Raw genomic sequence first — 21081 nt, 5'->3', positions numbered from 1 at the left:
AGGTACTTTTTATTCTAAGTTTCATTCTCACTCTCAATCCATTTCCTCAAGGGTTTTGGGCTGGAGAAGTATTTACTTCATAATATTTTCCATTGATCTTAAAGAGGACCTTTAAAATATACTTTTGAATCAGTGAGAAGGTCCCTTAGTACTAGAGATTGCCATTGATATTGTCAACCTGAATTTAAGGCTAATATTGCAAAGTAGAAGTCTTTAATCAGAGTGAGCTGCAGCCCAGGATGCCACACAGCAAGTGCTGGGATACCCAAGGAGAGGGCTAAGGCTGAGGGATTGGCCAAAGTGCAAAGGTGGGAGGGATTAGGGGAGGGCTTACAGTTTCACCTGGTAAACTATTTTTCATAACAAGTGAAAGTCCTTAGAGAAAACTTGGGAATCTCTGGAGGGAAGAGTTTGGGACATTTACACAATCAGTCTGGGAACGGGGACAAGGTCAGATTCTGTCAGTTGAGTTTGACTTAAGTAACAGAATGTAAATTCTAATGGCTGAAATTTTTTTGATTTTGTTTTTTCTTAACCACCAAATCACTCTGGCTCTTGTTGATTGGCTAACAATGGATCCCAGGCCAAACCCTACTTGGTCACTGTTTGGGCTCTGATTGGCTCTGAATGAATGTAAAGAACAATTGTTTCTGTCACATCCCAGATCTTTTTTTTTTTTTTAAAGAGGTCATTCTTTGCCTCATTTCTTATTAAGTCTTAATCACCAGATAGGCTTTGCCTCAGTCATCTCCATTTGTCCTGATCTATATCTGACCATTGGACCCAGAGGCTCCACAGGAGAAAGTGAGGCTGGTGACTTTGCACAGTCCTCCCTTACTTAAATCCCATTCATTTGCAGGTCACAGCATCACCTCCCTGACAACATGGTCCTCTTTGAGAACGAAGGACAAACAGCGGCAATGGATCTAAGTAAGTCTGTTATTAAGTTAGAAATTGTTTTATCAACATAGTGACGTTGATATGTAAAGTGATGTGAATCACTGATAGTGAACACTAGACATTGCTAGCACTGAAGCTCACAAAAAAATATAATTGAGTTCTGTTTTTACAAATAGGAAACATTGAACTAGACTGCAAGCTCCTCTGAAGGCAGACTTGCACTTTGGCCTTTGAATTTCCAGTTCTTAGAGTGATAGCTGGCTCATAGTAGGAACCTTATAGGGCAGCTAGCTGGTGCAGTAGATAGAGTATGGGGCCTGGAGTCAGGAAGAATCATCTTCTTGAGTTCAAATATGACCTCATACACTAGCTGTGTGACCCTGGGCAAGTCATTTAACCCAGTTTGCCTCAGTCTCCTCATCTGTAAAATGAACTGGAGAAGGAAAGAGCAAACACTCTGATATCTTTGCCAAGAAAACCCCAAATTAGGGTCATGAAGACACAGACACTGAACCGTAATTGGCACCTTATAAATTCCTGCTGACTTGATTGGATCAACTTCTGACTTCCACGGTAAGAGGAGGATGAGGAGAGGACCCTCAGGGTTCCCTTTGGTACTTGAATGGCCCCACTATAGTTTGTCCTAGAGACACCACATCTGGGCTGCTTGTATATACCAGATGTTGCGTTTTAAGAAGGGAGTCTACCAAAAGGAGCCACAGTAGAAAAGATGTACAAGATGGTGAGTGACCTAGACACTCTGCTGTGCGCTACCTAGTATGTTTAACCTGAACAGGAGACTTGGAGGCGAGGGGCTAGCTGTCTTCAAATATTTGGATGGTTGTCCTGTGGGAAAGAGATTAGATTTCCTCTATTTACCCCAGTGGGCAGAACTAGGAGGAATGGGTGGAGACATTTTGTCAGCAAAATGTCAGTAACAACTTCTCAATCATTAAAGTTGTGCAAAGTGGAGTGGCCTGCCTTGGAAGATCATGAGTCCTCTCTTTTAGCAGAAAGAAATTCTCTCCAGGGAAAGGTTTGACTCATTACCCTCTAAGATGTCCCTCTCCTGCCTCACCCAACTTTGAGATTCAATGCATCTCTCCCTGTGGACATCACTGTGATTAGGAATATTAGAGCTCAGCAAGAATTTGAGTGATCAACTTAAATAATACATGAGATGATGCTGCCATCTAGTGGTGCGTTACCAAAGCAAGCTGTTGACTTCACTCGTCCAAATGAATACTTGTTTTCTGAGAAATCTACTCTTTTTCATCTTTTGTGTCCTCCGTGGTATCCATTATAGTGCTAGGTACACGACAGTTTAATAAATATTGGTTGGTAGCCGTTGGGGCATATAGGCGACACAGTGGATAAAGTCCTGGACCTGGAGTTTCTGAGTTCTAATCCAGCCTCAGACACTTACTATCTGTGGGACGCTTGACCCTGTTTGGCTATGTTTCCTTATTTGTGAAATGAATTGGAGGAGGAAATGGCAAACAACTCCAGTATCTCTGCCAAGAAAACCCCGAATGGGGTCGTAGACAGTCGGACATGACTGAGCACCACCACCATGTAATTTCTAGTTCTTTTTTTGAACAGGCTTTGTAAATATGAATGAAGGCCCATTCATGCCTATCCATGACTCTTGTCTGTGACTCTTGTCTGTCTCCTTAGGATTTTAGATCTGGAGCTGGAAGGGGCTTTGGAGGCCATTGAGAATAAACCGTTTATTTTACATATGAGGAAACTGAGACACAGAGATTAAAATGACTTGCCTAGTGTCATCTGTTGTCGAATTCAACAAGTCAATGAGCATCTATTAAGCACCCACTATGTGCCAGGCATGTGCTAAGCGAGGGGGATATAAAGAAGGGAAAAGGAATCTCTACCTTCCAGGAGAATCCCATTCTAATGGGGAAGACCTCACACAAACAGCTGTGTCTAAACAAGATATATACAGGATAAATGAGAGATAATCCCAGGGGAAGGCACTGGCATTGAAGGCAACTGGGAGATGCTTCTTGCAGAAGATGGGATTTTAGCCAAGACTTGCTGGGAGGAGGAGATGAGGCCAGGGAGAGTTCCAGGCTTGGGGAATGCGGTGTCTTGTGAAAGGAATGCTAAGGAGGCCAGTGCCAGTGCATTGTAGAGTATGTGGAGGGCAGTCGGGTAGAAGACAGGACACTTCAGGCTTTCCTCATTCCAAGTCTAGGACTCGATTCATTGAACACAACATTCTGCTCCTGTCCTCAGTTTCCCACAAGGAGTTCCTACCAATATTCTGGGGGTTGCCATCACTTTCTCTTGACTTTGTGAAGCTATCCATGGAGCATGTGTGATTGCATTGGTCATTCTTTGCTGTTACCATGTGACTAGCCCATCTTTCTGGTTTATATGTATTTTTTGGAGTGGGCCATTTCCCGTCATCCTGACCTATGTCTTGCTGCTGGACTCCAGTGACTGGAGGAAAAAGTGAGTCTGGGGACTTGGCACAGCTCTGCCTCCCTTAAATCCGATTCACATGCAATCACGACATCACCCTCCTGATGTCACCAGCCCTCTCTGAGAACAGAGGGTGAACCACAACAAGTTTTTGGAGTACCGCCCCAGGGTTGGATGCATTTGCTTTCTGAGGACCGCTCCGCTGGGAGAAGCTCAAGCCCAGCAGACTTGCCACAAACAGACAGACACAAAATGGCCCTCATCCCTGTGTGACCACCACCAAGACTTTCCCTAAACATGAACTTCTTTAGGAAACTAACACTAAATATGGAACCCTGTCCTTTAAGAACCCTCCGGGTGGACTGACATTTGTCCCGATGGATGGGTTAAGTACTAAATTGGAAACAGATAAGGGAGATGATTTTCTGAGAGGAAAGAGTCCTCAGCGATGCACAAGGATGAGAAGGAAAATTGAAAAGAAGTCTAGAGAGAGAGGATCAAGGTAAAAGATGACTATGGAATGGAAGAGGAGGAGGGGACAAAAAGAATCAATACTGAAAGAAGCATGTCCTAAGGGTGCCTTGTGTCGTATTAATGGTTGTTGTTCAGCTAGTCAGTCAGTGCCTGAGGCAGGAACCATAATCTGGGGCCGTAACTGAACAAGAGGAGGAGAGGAGCACATTGGAAGGCCTTTGTTGACCAGTTTCAGTCGTGGCTGACTCTCTGTGACCCCATTGGGGATTTTCTTGGCAGAGTTACTGGTTTGTCATTTCCTTCTCCAGCTCATTTTACAGATGAGGAAACTGAGGCAAACAAGGTTAAGTAACTTGCCCAGGGTCACGCAGCTAGAACATGTCTGAGCCCAGATTTGAATTCATGAAGATGAGTTTTCCTGATTCTAGGACTGGTATTTGTTCTATACTCTGTGCCACTTAATTATAGTTAAGCTTTATATAAGACTTTCAGGTTTATAAAAGGTAGCTAGGTGGTGAAGTGGATACAGTACTGGAGTCAGGAAGACCTGAGTTCAAATTCTGATTCAGAGGTTATCTAGTTCAACTCCCTCATTTTACAGTTGATGAAACTGAGGCCCAGAGAGATTAAGTAATTTGCCCAAGGTCACACAGGGCAAAGTAGTCTTTATAAATGATCTAGTTCCCCAATTGATAAATGGTCAAAGGATATGAACAGGCAGTTTTCAGAAGAAGAAATTAAAAATATCTATAATCATATGAAAAAATACTCTAAATCACTTTTGATTAGAGAGATGCAAATCAAAACAACTCTGAGGTACATCACACCTATCAGATAGGCAAACATGACAGAACAGGAAAATGATAAATGTTGGAGAGGATGTGGGAGAGTTGGAACACTAATTCATGGTTGGTGGAGTTGTGAGCTCATCCAACCATTCTGGAGAGTGATTTGGAACTATGACCAAAGGGCTACAAAAATGTGTATACCCTTTGATCCAGCAATATCACTTCTAGGACTGTATCCCTAAGAGATCGTAAAAATGGGAAAGGGTCCCACATGTACAAAAATATTTATGGCAGCTCTCTTTGCAGTGACTAAGAACTGGAAATCAAGGGGATGCTCATCCATTGGGGAATGGCTGAATAAATTATGGTATACGAATGTAATGGAATACTATTGTGCTATAAGAAATGATGAACAGGAAGACTTCAGAGAGGCCTGGAAGGACTTATATGACCTGATGCTGAGTGAAAGGAGCAGAACCAGGAGAACTTTGCACACAGCAACAACCACAGTGTGGGAGAGTTTTTTTCTGGTAGACTTGGATTTTCATAGCAATGCAAGGACATTAAAAAAAAAAATTCCCAATGGTCTTCTCAGGCAAAATGCCTTCCACACTCAGAGAAAGAACTGTGGAATTCAGTCTCAGAATGGAGCAGATCATTTTTTTGTGTGTATTTAATGTTTTGCTTTGTTACATGATTTCTCCCATTCATTTTAGTTCTTCTGCACAGTAGGACTACAGTGAAAATGTATTCAGTAGGAATGTATGTGTAGATCCTATATAGAATTGTATGCCGTCTCGGGGAGGGGAGTGGTAGGGGGTAGGCAAGGGGAAAAATAAGAAATCGAAGTTTTATGATAGTGATTATAGAACACTAAAAATAGATAAAATTAATGTAAAAAAAACCCCAAGCCCCAAATGATCCAGTTTAACCTGCTGCTTTTTCATAGTAGAAAACAGGGGCCAAGACAAATGAAGTGACTTTTCTAAGGTTAAAAAGGTAATAAGTAAGAAAGCCAGAGTTAGAACACATGACCTCTGAACACAAACCTGTTCTTTCTCCGTCGCACCCAGGCTGTCTTCTGATGCCCATCAATCCCTGCCTGCTCTGTTTTTTACCCCTCTATAAAATATCCTCTCAACTAAATGCTGGTTCAAATGAACGTGCTTACTTTATGTTAGAATATCCATGACTGGAATGGCTGCTGTTGTACCTCCCAAATGTATTTGCATTTTTAATACGTAATGCTTTCATCCAAAGGAGTGAATCCGCCCTTGTCATCTTAGTCATTAAGCACTGGCCATTTGGTGATATATTTTTTAGCTAGGAAAACCATAGAATAATAGGTTTAGAACTAGGAAGAGACCTAAGAGGACGCCACCTATTCTACTTATGGGTAAGACTGAGCCCGAGAAGAGGAAAAATCATTTGTTCTTTCAGCACATTATGAACAGTGATAAGTACCTGAAATGCAGAGCGGAGTTTGAGGGACAGAATCTGGCTCCGGAGGCTCTTATCAAACAGCAGGATTTGATTTGATTTTTTAATAAGTTGATTTCTTTTCAGTTTCCAGCATTCACTTTTATAAGATTTTGAGTTCCAGTTTTTCCCCTCTCTCTCCTTTTCCTCCTCCCCAAGATGGTGTGAAATCTGGTATAGGCTCTACATGGACACCGTATTAAACGTATTTCCACATTAGTCATGTTGGGAAAGAAGAATCAAAACCAAAGGGAAAACTACAAGAAAGAAAAAAGCAACAAAAGAAGAGAAAATAGTGTGCTGCAATCTGCATTCAGACTCAGTTCTTTTTCTGGACGTGAGTTTCTTGGAATTGTCTTGGATCATCACATTGTTGAGAAGAGAAGTCTATCAGAACTGGTTAGCGCACAGTGTGGCTGTTACAGTGCACAATGTTCTCCTGGTTCTGCTCCCTTCACTCAACGTCAGTTCATATTTTTCTAGGTTTTTCTGAAATCTGCCTGCTCATCATTTCTTACAGCACAATAGTATTCCATCACATTCATATACCGTAACTCATCCAGCCATTCCCTAATGGATGGCCATCCATCAATTTCCTTAATTTCCACTTCTTTGCCACCACAAAAAGAGCTGCTATCAAGACTTTTGTACATGTGGGTTCTTTTCCCTTTTTTATGATCTCTTCGGGATCCAGACCTAGCAGTGCTGTTATTGGATCAAGGGGTATGCAGTTTTAGAGCCTTTTGGGCATAGTTCCAAGTTGCTTTTCAGAATGATTAGATCAGTTCACAACTCTACCAACAATGTATTAGTGTTCCAATTTTCTCATATCTTCTCTTATCATTTTCCTTTTTTTGTTTTATTAGCCAATCTGATAGGTGTGAGGTGGTACTTCAGAGTTCCAATTTACAGCAGGTCTTTAAAGAGCTGAGGCTCTATAGGTATTTGAATTTAGCTCCTGATCAGGGTCCCCTTCTGAGGGCTCCTTTCCTCTTTATCGTTCTTCATCTTCCTTGAACCCTCAGGACTTTGATTAGGCCTGTGCTGTGAGATTCGTGGGATGTTACTGAGCCTCTCTGCCCCATGAGATCAAGATGCTAGAAGCGCACACTGATCAGTCAGGACACTGACCTGCTATTGCTCAGCAGAGAGACATCACACCGTTTTCTTATTGGATCTGCTCTTTCCTCACCTTTACTGTCTCTCTCTCCTCCTTCACTTATCAGTGCTCCCCTAACCCCCCAATTTACTTTGTTGTGTTTACTGTCATTCACTCATTTCACTGGTGTTTGACTCTTCATGGCTCCACTTGGAGTTTTCTTGGTAAAGATACTGGAGTGGTTTGCCACTTGCGTCTCCAGGTAATTTTACAGATGAGGAAACTGAGGCAACAGGGTGAAGTGACCTGCCAGTAAGTGTATGAGGCCAGATGGGAAGTCAGGAAAATGAGTCTCCCTGATTCCAAGCCCAGTGGTCCATCCACCACTTGCACCACTTAGCTGTCCCTTACTTTGTATAGTTTGTCCCCAAAGTCTTAGTGCAGTTTGAGACCTCAATAGTTTCAAGCTAAGTTTCTAAGACTTCTGGGACACCTTGTATTTATTTTTAATATATAACAAGACCCCCTGGCCAAGGCCTTTAACTCTGGATCCACATAGACTAGATGAGTCCTTGAGAAGCCTAGTCTCTAAAGAAAAGGGTTAGGCTTTGTTGTCGCTGGTTTGTTACATCTCTGCCCAGAGTAGAACTCTAAGGACAATCTCTCAAAACATGAGTTTGGTTCCCATTGAGTCTCTCCTCCCAAAGAATTATGTCAAGTTGGCCAAGTGTTTATTGTCTGTTATGTAGCAAGGCACCGTGCTAAAATTGTCATCCACTCATTCTCTGTCTTTCTTTTGGACTTGCCCAAGGTCACACAGCTAGTAACTGTCAAGTGTCTGAGGCTGAATTTGAACTCAAGTCCTCCTGACTCCATGCCTGGTGCTCTATTCATGGAGCCACCTAGCTGCCCCTTGTCCTTTGTTCTCCAAGTGGACCAGTGACATTGGGAGAGGGATGTCTTGACTTACAAGTGAATTGGATTTAAGTGAGGCAGGGCTGTGCAAGGTCTTCAGCTTCACTCGCTTCTCCAGAGCCATCGGAGTCCAGTGGCAAGACATAGGTCAGGATGACTGAGGATGACCCCGGATGCAATGGGAGATCTTGGCCTTTTCAAGTCAAGGTCTCAGTTTGTCTGGGACAACACCCATTCAGTAATTAAAAGCCAGGTAAGAATTGAGAGAGAAGATGGCTAAGCTCTGAGGAGGCAAAAGAAGGTAAAGCATCCCCTCTCCCCCCACACACCTCAGTCCTGTTCTCAAGGAGAGTCTAATGAGGAAGCAATATGCAAACTCTGGATTGTACAAGCCAGTTATATTCAGGATGAATTGGAGATAATCTCCTGGAAATTGGGAGAGGGCCACAATTAAAAATAGGAAGAGTTGTGTTCCTCCTTCACTTTCTCTTCTAGTTTGCCAAAAGGACCAAAAGGAATTAAGTATTCCAAAGAAAAAAGTCATTTCTAGGTCTCAGGTCTCTTGTTGTTCTATGCTCGGATCAAGGGCAAGGCCTTGATTAAAAGGACTGATCCAGGGGTCCAGCTCTCCCTGTGTCCGGTACTTTGGGTCTATTGGATCTCTCCTTTGGTGTTGGCCAAATACTGAGCTATCACTGGAGATTACGTATGTCCCCAGCACAGCCACCAACCAGAACCTGACAAAGCTTCTTTAGGCGACCACAAGGCCACGCCTGGACACCATTTATATTTCTTTTGCTTCCTCTACAGATCCTGGTTATACACCAGTAACAGTAAAGTTCTTTCTTTGTCTGCATGGGACCGTCTCAGCTACAACCCTGACAATGTCTGTTCTAGAATTGTTTGTTTTTGAATCTCAGCCAAGGAGAGCAACAATTCTCTTTTCCTTTCCATTGCCTCTTCTTTCTTACCGATGCCAAGTCTGGGACCCTTGTCAAGAAGCCATCCAGACAAGGAAATGCTGTTTCTTGGGATGTGACAGACCTTTTAACAAAAAATTTGACCTTTGGCCCAGTACAAAATCCTTCCTTAAATGGTGTTTCTCTGTAAGGCTTCTCCAGGATTTTTTTTTAAAAAAAAGACATACCCACGGAGGCTTGTTGATTCTTTCAACATTCATTTTGGAGAACTAGGATTAGTAGGTATTGGGACTCTGATTTTACAGAACATGAAACTGAGGCACAGCCCGGTAAAATGATTGACTTAGGAGGTCTTTGTGTGGTTTAACAATTCAATTATTTAATTACCTTTTACTTTATCTAAGTCTTTTAAAAATTATTTTTCTCCTAAAAACAGCACAGAAAGAAGCAAAGCACGTGTTTCCTTCACTTAAAGACAGTCGAAGTATGATGGTAACGGGCTTATACGTAGTGATTTAAGGGTTAAAAAGTACTTTGCATACATTATCTCCTTTGATCTTCATAGCAGCCCTGTGACATTTTAGAACAGATTTCTTCTTCTTCTTCTTCTTCTTCTTCTTCTTCTTCTTCTTCTTCTTCTTCTTCTCCTTTTCCTCCTTGTCTTTTCTCTTTCCTTACTCCTCCTTCTCCTCCCTATCTTGCCCAGCCTAGAAGTATAGCAGCCACTTACAGACTTGATCTCAATTTGGGATTAAGCCTGGAAGCTTTAACCTGTTTCATTTTTTCCAACCTGGGACCATTAGCTCCTCTTTAGGCAACTTGGTAACCCTCTGCTCCTGGGGGCTCACCCTATTGGTGCAGGACTGAGTGGGAACACCCTGTCGGCTTTTGTCCTATTGTAGTTTAGAATTCCTGAAATCAATCAGACCATCAACCTCAGCTTCTCCAAGAGCACCAACTAGAAATGTGGGTCACCATTCCTAGCCTTTCCCCCATTTTACAGATGAGAAAAATGAGGCTTAGAGAAGTCAAAAGCTTACCTATGATTTCATAATGAAAAAATGTCAAGTGGAGGGTTTGAATTCATTGATTTATCCATGGTCAGTATAAGAGGGCTGGTAAGCATAGAGGCAGGATTTGAAGTCAAGACTTCTGACTTCAAGCCCAGCAATACATTATGCTCTTCCTTCCTTCCTTCCTTCCTTCCTTCCTTCCTTCCTTCCTTCCTTCCTTCCTTCCTTCCTTCCTTCCTTCCTTCCTTCCTTCCTTCCTTCCTTCCTTCTGTCAGTCCATCACGCAGCTAGTGTAGAAGGCCAGATTTGGGTCAGGTCCTTATGACTCCAGGGCTGGTTCTCTATTCACTGCACCACCTAGCTATCCCTCATTATGCTGTTTCTAGGTCTACTTACTCATCTGGTAATACATTATGTTGTTGCTAAAGGTCTAATTATTTGTATCTGCCTAGGCAACACAGAGACAATTCCCTTATTTTGTAAAGGAGGAAATTGAGGACCAGAAAGGTGATAAGTGATTTGCTGATGGCTAATTGTCACATGGGTAACAAACAGGGGAGCCAGGTTTCCAACCCAAGTCCCATGAGCTCAAACTGCCTCTCTCTGTGGGCAGGAGATGTACATTTTATATAACCTCATGGGAAATGAAAGAAATGACACATCAAGGCAAGTGAGTCAAGTCAACAAGCATTTGTTAAGTTGCTATTATGTGCTGAGTACTGTGCAAAATACTGGGAATACAAAGAAAGGCAAAAACAGCCCTCATTTTCAAAAACTCATAGTCTAATATATAGGCATTCGATTCCCGTATTTCAACAAGGTATTTGACAAAGCCACACATTCTATCCTTTTGGACAAAATGAGGAGATGTGGGCTGGGTGATAGTATAATTTGGTTGATTCAGAATTGTTTAAAATGACTAAACTCAAAGAATTGTGCTTAAAGAATTGGTTGGATGTCTTGGAGATATCTAGGTAGGGTAAGAGAAGGTTGAAGGGCATGAGCCACTGGGTAGAGGAGGAGCTTTCCCTTACTGGAGGTCTTCAGGTCAATGCATGACTTCTCGAAGATATCCTGAAGGAGATCCTTGCTCAGGGATTGAGTCCAAATCTTCTAAACTCTCATCTCATTCTGAGATTCCATGATTCTCTTTTTCCATGTTTCTGTGGATTCTAGGAAAGAAGCTGTCCTGGTTTTCTCCAAGTCCCCGCTAAAATCCCACCACCTGCAGGAAGCCTTCCCCGAGGTCCCTTAATGCTGGCTCCTTTCCTCAGTTGATAATCTAAATTTGTCCTCTGTATATCTTGTTTGCACTTAGTTGCTCCATCCATTGGACTACAGCAAAGTCTTTTATCTTGAGGGCAGGGAATGTTTATACCTTTCCTTGGGTCCTTACCTCTTAGCTCAGGGTCTAGCTGGACCCTTAATAAATGCTTGTTGACTTCAATTAGTGGGAACTCTAGGCTAGAGCCCTGGGTTCCAATGTACTAGTTATGTGACCTTGGGTTAAGCGCCTCATCTCTCTAGGCTTTGGAGCAAAGGCATAGGACTACATTATCTCTGATGCCTTCCACTTTTAACATTTTGTAGTTTTTATGATTTTGGATGCTCTGAAATGATGTAAATTTTAGAAAGCCTTCAGAAGTTTGAGGGGGCATCGTAGCAACTGAGTTATTTAGCTACATGTCAGCATCTGTAATGGAACTGAAATCAGCGATGCAGGGAATAGAGGGTGTTGTCTCCAACTTCCTCAGTATCTAGGAAATAGGGTACAGTGGGCACCATCTGTTACCGATCGATGATCCTCCAGGGGTGGGGAATCTGTGGCCTCAGGGCCACACATGGTTCTCTAGGTGCTCAAGTGTGGCCCTTTGAATCCAAACTTCATGGAACAAATTCTTTTAATGACTGAACCAAATCGGAATTCCAAGGTTATAGCTTGGTTACACTTAGAGTGAATTGTTCAGACTTACAAAAATGCCCAGGGTGTTGCTGTGTTCGTTGTTTTATCTTTAGCATTTTTTTCCTCCAAGGCTCCAAATGTTTGAAACGTATTTAATGACTGTTGTTCCATTGTCAGTCTTTTTACCTGGGAAGCTCCTTCTTTCTTCTCTATTCTGTAAATGTTCTTCTGTCTAGACATGTCAGTCTTTCCTCTTTCCGAGTCTGTGCTTGTGGTTTTCTTAATGCCCCTTAGCATCCTAGCTCCTTACAGCACTTTCCCCGTGCAATACTTGCTTGTGAGGTCCTACAGTTTCTTTTCTTTTTAAATTTTAAAATGCAGCATTTCTTTTTCCAATAATCAAAGTTTTGAGGATCAAATATTTTCTCCTCTGTCTTTTAAAGGCAGAGATGAAGGACATGTATTTTCTTTCACATGTGAAGTATTGTTATGCCTATTAACCATTCCAGGGGACTCACGCATACCCCTTTTGCTTTGAATGTTCTCCATCTGAAAGGATTTAACTCATTAAACTGAAGACCACAGATGATTTGGCACCATTTTTCTCCAGTGTGGGTGGAAGTCTTGTTTTCTCCAGAGGATTCATTTAGCAAATATCAGGGGTCAGTTATTTGGGGAAAATCTAGTTTTGGAGTTTTTTCTTCCCTTTCTACTTGCATAGCTTCAGTTACTGCAAGCTTTATCCAACTGCATTTTTTTAGGCAGCTGCAGAAGATATAATGGAGAGGGAGCTGTCCTATAGTAGACAAAGGAGAATGATGGTAGCTAATATTGTTAGGTGGCTCAGTGGATAGAGCACTGGGCTTGGAATCAGGAAAACTCATCTTTAGGAGGTCAAATCTGGACTCAGACACTTACTAGCTGTGTGACCCTGGGCAAGTCACTTCACCCTATTTGCCTCAGTTTCTCATCTGTAAAATGAGCTGGAGAAGGAAATGGCAAACAGCTCCAGTATCTTTGCCAAGAAAGCCCTAATGGGGTCATGAAAAGTCAGACATGGCTAAAAAAACAACTGAATCGAAGCATTTATATAGCACCTTAGGGTTTACAAAATGCTTTGCAGATAGGAAGTCAGGTCTTCCTGATTCCAGGTCCAGAGCTCTGTCCGCTTTGCTACCTGTTGTCTACAAAAAACAGCACACCTCCCTGAGCTCTAATGAGAACCAGGTGGTATGCAGAGCACACACTGCTTGAGAGGAAAGCATTAATATTTGTCTTCTTCAGCATTTCCAGTTTCTAATGATTTACATTCATGTACCTAAACATCCATCACATTTCCAGATTTGCTTCCTCATACTTTTTACCTCCAGGCGTAACACATGACATTGACCCTTGCTGGAAATCCCTGGAATCCGTAAGAACTTTGCTGTTCATCTAAGCCAATGTGCCCTCATATAGATCCAGAGCCCTCCCCACAATGTGCTTTACAAGTTCAGCCTTTGCTTGAAAAACATTAGTGACAAGTCACTGTCTTGGGGAGACCATGCAACTTATGGAAAGCTAATTATAATGACTGGAGTTCTGCCCTCTGGGCCAAGCACAACAAATCCCAAATTCTCTTCCGTGTGATGGGTCTTTAAATGCTGGAAGAGAGCAATATTTCTCTCCCCCAAACCTCCAGTCTCCTTCTCCAGGTTTAGACAATCCCCGATTCCTTCAGATGATTCCCATAAAGTGTGATCTGAAGGCCCTTGTTGTCCTTCTATAGATTCTTTCGGTTGTATCGAAGTCTTTTTATAAACGTGTTACACAAGACTGAATACTTTAGATGTGGTGTGACCAGGATAGAGTGTAGAAGGACTTGTAACAACCATATTGTTGCTGTAGTTGCTGCGTTGTGTCCAGCTCTTTGTGACCCCTTTGGGGGTTTTCTTGGCACTTTTCTGGAGTGGCTGGCCATTTCCTTCTCTAGCTCATTTTACAGATGAGGAAACTGAGGCAAACAGGGTTAAGTGACTTGCCCAGGGTCACCCAGCTAGTAATCATCTGAGGAGAGATTTGAACTCAGGTCTTCTTGATTCCAGGCCTGGTGCTCTATGAACTGCACAACCTAGCTACCCTACTAATAGTGAAAAATAATAAGATATAATAATAAATATAATACAAATAAATGTAATAATAATAAATTAAGTACTATAACTGTTAATGTATTATTATTTTATGCTAACGTATTGGGAACAACAGTAATACCTGGTACTTACATGGCACTTGTAGGTTTGCAAAGTGTCTTATACATATCACTTTGTTCTTCAGCTCTGGGAGGTGTAAACCATTATTATCCCCATTTTATAGATGAGGAAGCTGAGGCAGACAGAAGTTGCCTAGCTGGTGTTTGAGGTCATATTTGAGCTCAGGTCTTCTTGACTCTACAGGTGGCACTCTAGATGCTGAGCTCCCTGGACTGTTTGCCTCTCAATGTGACCTAAAGTTCATTAGATTTGTTGTCTGCCGTGTTTCACTTTTGATTCAGATGCAGTTTTCAGTTACAGAATTATAGAGCTGGAAGGAACCTCAAAAGCCATTTCTTCAGCTTCCTCATTTTATATTTAAGGAAACTGAAGCTTGGGAAGGTGGTGACTCATGGGAGATCACAAGAGTCCTTTGGTTCCCAGACCAGTGTTCTTTCCATGTGCTGTTCTACCTTCCCCCCAATCTTTACATCTTTTCCAGACAACCTGCTGCCTAGCCCAGCCTTTCCCATTGTGGAGTTTATTTTTGGAATCCATGCGGAAGGCTTTACAGAGATCTCACTCACATTTCATCTCATTTAGACTTGGCCTGATGTTTTAGTCTGTCAAGATACTTGGGCTCCTGGGTCGGTTATCCAACAACCTGATTTCTCTTCCTAGCTTCGTGTCATCTGCAAATTTGATCCCAAGGCTCTCTGTCCAAGACTTTGATAAAAATGTGAAACAGTCCAGGGCCAGGCACAAATTCCCAGGGCATTTCACTGGAAATGCCCTTCTGAATGAACATCAAACCATTTTTGACAACTCTTAGAATCTAACCAATCAGTTGTGACATCACTAGTGAAACTATTACCTAGAGCAGTGGTCAAGCTAGAGTAGGAAGTCAACCATTAAATGTACGTAAGTATCCCTGTGGGTGCAGATTGACTTAGAAGACCGCATCTTTACGCTAATTATGTCTTGCTGTACTTTTACTTATTTTGTGAAATATTTCCCAATTACATTGGTAGCCCTGTGCTCACTCTTCTGACGTAGACCATATGTCTCTACCTTGTCCATAAGAAAAATGGGAAAGACTGTCAAATGCTTAGATATAACCTAGTCAAACTACATCCACTGCGTTCCCCTGATTTAGCAGTTCAGTAACCCTGTCAAGAGAAAAATGAGGTTAGTCTGGCATGACCTATTCTTGTCCAAGTCAGACTGGCTCGTTGTAGTTGCCACTTCCTTTTTTCTAGATGTCCCCAATGACCTCTTTAATAGGACAATCTAGAATTTTGCCAAGAAATGAAGCCTATCTCCCCGGTTTAGAGTTTGCTGTGTTTCCATCTTGCAAACTGGGACATTTTTCTTTCTCCAGTCTTGTATCATCTTGCCCGTTGGCCACAGTCTTTCACAGATCATTGGTAACAAAAGGCCCAGGATTCGTGTCTGTCAGGTCTCCAGTTCTGTAAGTACTTTGGGGCACAGTTCCTATGGATCTGATAACTAGAATTTACCAAGGTAACCAGGGTGCTTTCTTACTCTTTCCCTAATGATTTGGGGATTTAATAGTTATTAGCTATTTTTGTTCTGCCCTGTGTAATCCAAAGACCATGCTCCTTGGCTACTAAAATGAGGCACAAAAGGAGCTGAGTAGTTTGGCTTTCTATCATCACTGACCACTGGCTCTTCTATCTATGGGTGATTTCTTTCTTTTATTTCTCTCATGTCCACTCCATAGGGAAATAATGACCGTAAATAATAAGAATGGAGTTCTTTGAACTTTCAATACACTCTCGCTAATATAATTATCTAAATAGCTATTTAAAAATAGGTCTTCCTGCCCCAGACCACACTGGGAGCACCTGGAGGGCCACAGCTAGAACTAGTACCCTGTGTGATCCCACTTCCCCGCTCCCTCCCCCCCCAAGGACTCCAGGGCCTTGCCATCAGCAAGGACACGACTGAAACAATCAAACAGCATTAGAGATGAGATTTGAACTCATATCCACAGACTCCAGAATGAAGACTACTTCCACTGTACTATGCTGCTGCCCTCTGGGGCAATGTTTTTCTTTGCAGCAATCATGCTCCATACAAAGCTGGTCCTAACCAAAGACAATGGGGGTGAAATTCCAATGATCAATTAAATAAAATAATTCATTTCCATTGAGTAGTGGGAAGAGCAGTGGATTTGGAGACAGAAATCCTAGCTTTGCTACTTATTACCTGTGTGAACTTGAGAAAGTCACTTTAACAATAGTGTTAATAATAGCTGATATTTTTATAGCAGTTGCAGAAGGTTCTACATACATTATCTCATTTGGGCCTTACAAAACCTTTTTGAGGTATTACAGATGTTATCACTACCATTTTACAGATGAGAAAATTGAGTCTCAAAAAGGTTAAGTGACTTGCTCATGGTCACAAAGCTAGTAAATGTCAGAGAAGAGATTTAGATCCAAGTCTTTTTGATTCCAAGTCCAGCATTTTATCCATTAACCTCACTCAGTCTCAGTTTCCTAATTTGTGAATGAATAGATTGGATTGCCCTAGAGAGTCTCTAAGAACCTTTCTAGCTCTAAATCTTACAATTCCATCATAAACTTGGTGGCCTTAGTATGATTTGGGTGCAAGTCCCAAAGGGTAGCATTTTTAAACTGATATAATGATAGATCCAATAGAGGGAGAGGTCTTTGGAGTCAGGAAGATAGAACTCTGACACATACTAGCGGTATGACTTTGGTTAAGTCTCTTGGATGATGTTACCCAACAAGTGCTTTTCTGCATAGGTAGGAGTTCTGCACACCAATGGAATTACAAGTTTGTTTTTTAGAGAATCAAGACACACTTGTTTAAAAAAGTATTTTCGTTTTGGTTTTGACAGAATATTCCATTCCTTCTTGGAGGAAAGCAGACCATAGTCGTTTGAGGCTGAAGACAGAGGCCAAGGAGGAAGTATATAGATTTATAACTGGAAGAGACTTTAGAAGTCATCTACTCCAACCCCCTTGTTGGGTCACATTGGCATTGAATGACTTGCCCAAAGTCACGCAGTGACTGAACAGAAGACCCATGATTTTAGTGCAAGTCTTTTGACTTGGGAGCTAGGGAGCACCGTAGTGGTTGGAGCACTGAGCTTGGAATCAGGAAGACTCATCTTCATGAATCCAAATCTGGGCTCAGATGTACTAGCTGTGTGACCTTGGGCAAGTCACTTGACTCTGTCTGCCTCAGTTTCCTTTTCTGTGAACCAAGCTGGAGAAGGAAATGGCAAACCACTCCAGTATCTTTGCCAAGAAAACTGAAAAGGGGACACAAAGAGTCGGACGTGACTGAATTGACTGAACAACCTCTAATTCCAGAGCTTAGTATTCTTTCCATGACATCTCACTCATGGCACTGAAAATAGAAAACATCAAAAAGAAATAAGTATTTCTCCAATGATACAAGAACTTATTGGTGTATACGAAACTCTATCCAAGCCAAGGTCACAGACTTCCAGAAAAGTGGCTAGAACCTCTGCTGATGAATTGAAGGAAATTTGCAGTGAGGAAAAATACACCCAACTGAAAAGAAACTCAGTTCACAAGGTCAGTCAAGCCCAAAACAACACCAGGGAATGAGAACTTCTTTCTCTGAACAATACCAATCTTGGGCCCATGGCAGGCCGACTCATTAATTTTTAAAGTGCACCAATGTTCACATCTATTTTTATGCTCACAATTCTATGGGAATCTTGGGGGAAAGTGCTGGAACAATTACAAGTCCCTGAAATCTTGACTTCATTTTTTGGTATGATTGCGGCAGGATGTGTGGTGTATTTCTTTTTCACTGTTGCAATGATTGATTGATACTCTGAATGTCTATCCAACTAAATTACTCAGAAAGCAGTGACGGGCAAAACCATTACTGCATTCACCCAGATCCTTGAGAAGGTCAGGTGGCAGTGTCATTTTATCTTTAAAGACTAGCAAATGCTCTCTTAAACTCTCACAAAACCTAATAATGATTACTCATATTTCTATAATGCTTTAAGATTTGCAAAATATCTTCCCCACCAAGGCCATGTGAAGAAAAGGAGGCCATAGATTCTTATATCCATTTCTATCGCTGGGATTTTAGATTTTAGATGGGCTGGGTGACTGCTGAAGTCCCTTTTGACTCTAAATCAGGAGTCCTGCAGGAACCATCTGGTTCCACTCCATTACTTTACAACTGAGAAAAAATGAATCCTAGAGAGGAGAGCTGACTTGCTGTGGGTCATATAGTATTGAGTAACACAAATGGGACTTGAACCCAGTTCCTCTGGCTCTAAATCCAGTGGTCTTTCTATTGAGACTTAGAAATGTATGTGTGTGTGTGTGTGTGTGTGTGTGTGTGTGTGTATATGTATGTATATATAGGTTTGACTAGAGCCCAGGAGATGCTGTAGGATATATGGATCTATCTATCCATCTATTTATCAACAGAGAAATTTGAGTATCATATGCATAGCAATGATGAACGAATGAATGAAAACACATTTATTCAACACTTACTGTATGCAAAGCACCTTGCTAAGTGTTGGATGTTGCTCCAAAACAAAAGCAAGACAATTCATGCTTTCAAGGATCTCGCATTTTGGTAGGGGGACCTAAGGTACATTAACCACGTCCAGTTGAGGGGCAGATAAAAAGACCCAGCCAATGGCCCTTAGTGTAATACATCTTCTTTAGTGTCATCTCCATTTATAAAACCATATCCATTTCTGATATTGAGCCAATTGGAAACTAATGAGGCCGCATGGAAAATTTATAGAGAGAAAAGAGGCCAGGACAGAGGTCTGGGGACAGAGAACTAGCCAGAGACTGCAAACGAGTGGTCAGACAGGTAGGAGGAGGACCCATGGAGGAAGGAAGGGCTGTCATGAAAACTGGGAGAATAAAGTGTCTGAGAGGAGTAGGATGTAGTCATCTCCCAGAGAACAGTTTCACTTGAGTGAAAAGGCCAAAAACTACGTTAGAGTGGGTTAAGAAATGATCATAACTTTTCCAGCCTGGACTCTAAGTCTTCACTAGCCCTGTGAAAACTCTTAGACAAGTATGATCTAAAGGAGACGGCTTAGAAAAAAAGATGCCACGTAGGAATTACTATCAAATATTTAAAGGCTCCATTTCAGTTAGGTGTAGTTAACTCTCCTGAGAGAATCTTAAAGCAAATATGACTTCAAAACTCCTGAGCTGCCGAGTAATTTGGGGAAAGTCCAGCTTTCCCTAAAGAGGTCAGTGAGGACTGATGAAGGCTTGGGGAGGCTTCCTACTGGCCTCAGATACAAAGCCTCTAGAGAAATCCATTTAGTCATCGTGAAGTTTGGATTGGTGGATGACATCGATGGTGAATGCGTACTGTGGTGAGGCAAGGATTTTCTGGTTAGTTTTGTCACGAAATGGAAAGATTTCATATGATAGGACGCCCCGGCAGCTTTCAAAGCTAAGATTTTGGGGCAAGTTGGGATTGTCTCTGTGGCTATAAGTAACAAACATAACGGCAGTCCCCAGCACTGGCTCCAACGATAAATGTTCACAAGTCGAAAGAGTTTCTGTGCAAAATCCTCAGTACAAGAGAAATAATAGCAAGAAAACTCTGAGTGAGACATATGAGTCAAAGAAATCTTTTGAGAATCCCCCCAATATTGATCCTGGTCCAAGTGAGGCCAGAGGCCTGAATCTATATTTGTTGTTGTTTGTTCTTGAAGAGGACCATGACATCAGGGAGGTGATGCTATGACATGCAAGTGAATTGGATTTAAGTGAGGGAGGTCTGTGCATTTACTTCTCTCTGTGTACTTGGTGTCTCTTCAGTAGAATGGGAGCTTTCTGACACCAGGATTTGCTTTCATTTTTGTCTTTGCATCCCTAACTCCTGGCATAGAGATCATTGAATTGAGAAGAGTTGAGTTGAGTTGTAGGAGCAAACAAAACTATACAGCAGGAAATTATGAATGCTTATATTTCTCTGATTCATTTCCGTTCACAAGAAAGTGTAGCACAATGAAAAGAACACTAAACCGAAGGTCATGAGAGATGTGGGTTCAACTTCTGCCTCCGAACCTTACTATTTGTGTAACCAAAAGGGCACGTCATTCACTATGGCTGAGCCTCAGTTTTCTCATCTGTATAATGAAGCTACTAACACCTCTAGTACTTGTCTCATAGGATTTGTTGTGAGATTCAAATGGGATTATGTTGTGAAGCACTTGGCAAAGTCGGAAGTGCTATGTAGATATTAGCTACTGTTACTGTGAATTTTGCTTTTTTACTTTTCCTAATAGAAATTAAGAAGTTCAGTTTCCAAGTACAGAATTACAAATATATAAAAAATTCTATCTTTGATTCTAGCTGTGTGGTGCTGAGCAAGTCACTTAACTTCTCTGGGTCTCAGTTGCCTCTTCTGTAAAATAAGGATAATAATAGCATCTCCCTCACAGGGTTGTTGTATGGATCAGATGAGATAATGTATATAAAGTTCTTTGCAAACCTTCAAGCACTCTAGAAATGCTTGTTACTGTCATCATCAATGGACTCATCTCACAAAGCTGATAATCTGTAAGGTACTTTCTGGCTCTGACTTTCTAAGGCTTCTGTGTTCTAAAGTCCCTTCTGGCTCTGACTTTCTGTGTTCCAAGGTCTCTTGCAGCTCTCACACTCTCTGTTCCAAGTTTCCTCCAAGATCTGATGTTCTGTGTTTTAATATGCCCTCCCACCTGTGACATTCCATGTTCTAAAGTCCCTCCCAGAACATTTTCTGTTCTAAGGTCCCTCTCATCTCTGACATTCTGTGCTTTAAGGCTGCTTCTTGCCATAAGCAGAATTTTTTGGGGGGACCAGATCTGTGATTTCATCAGTGCAGGAAATTCCTGGTGTGTGAAAATG

At 41.8% G+C, this 21081-nt stretch overlaps 1 long non-coding RNA gene across 1 annotated transcript; it reads left to right on the top strand.

The window, feature by feature from the left end:
* The first annotated feature begins 857 nt into the window (after nt 1–857).
* On the top strand, nt 858–17950 carry LOC140509718 (uncharacterized). Its single transcript, XR_011968893.1, has 3 exons — nt 858–930; nt 15546–15635; nt 17055–17950. It is a non-coding gene; the product is annotated as an uncharacterized lncRNA (long non-coding RNA).
* Nucleotides 17951–21081: the final 3131 nt, after the last annotated feature.

This window comes from Notamacropus eugenii, chromosome 6, assembly GCF_028372415.1.
Source record: "Notamacropus eugenii isolate mMacEug1 chromosome 6, mMacEug1.pri_v2, whole genome shotgun sequence".
Classification (NCBI taxonomy): Eukaryota; Metazoa; Chordata; class Mammalia; order Diprotodontia; family Macropodidae; genus Notamacropus; species Notamacropus eugenii.
The sequence above is the reverse complement of the archived record's forward strand: the minus strand, read 5'-3'. Positions and strand labels throughout refer to the sequence as shown.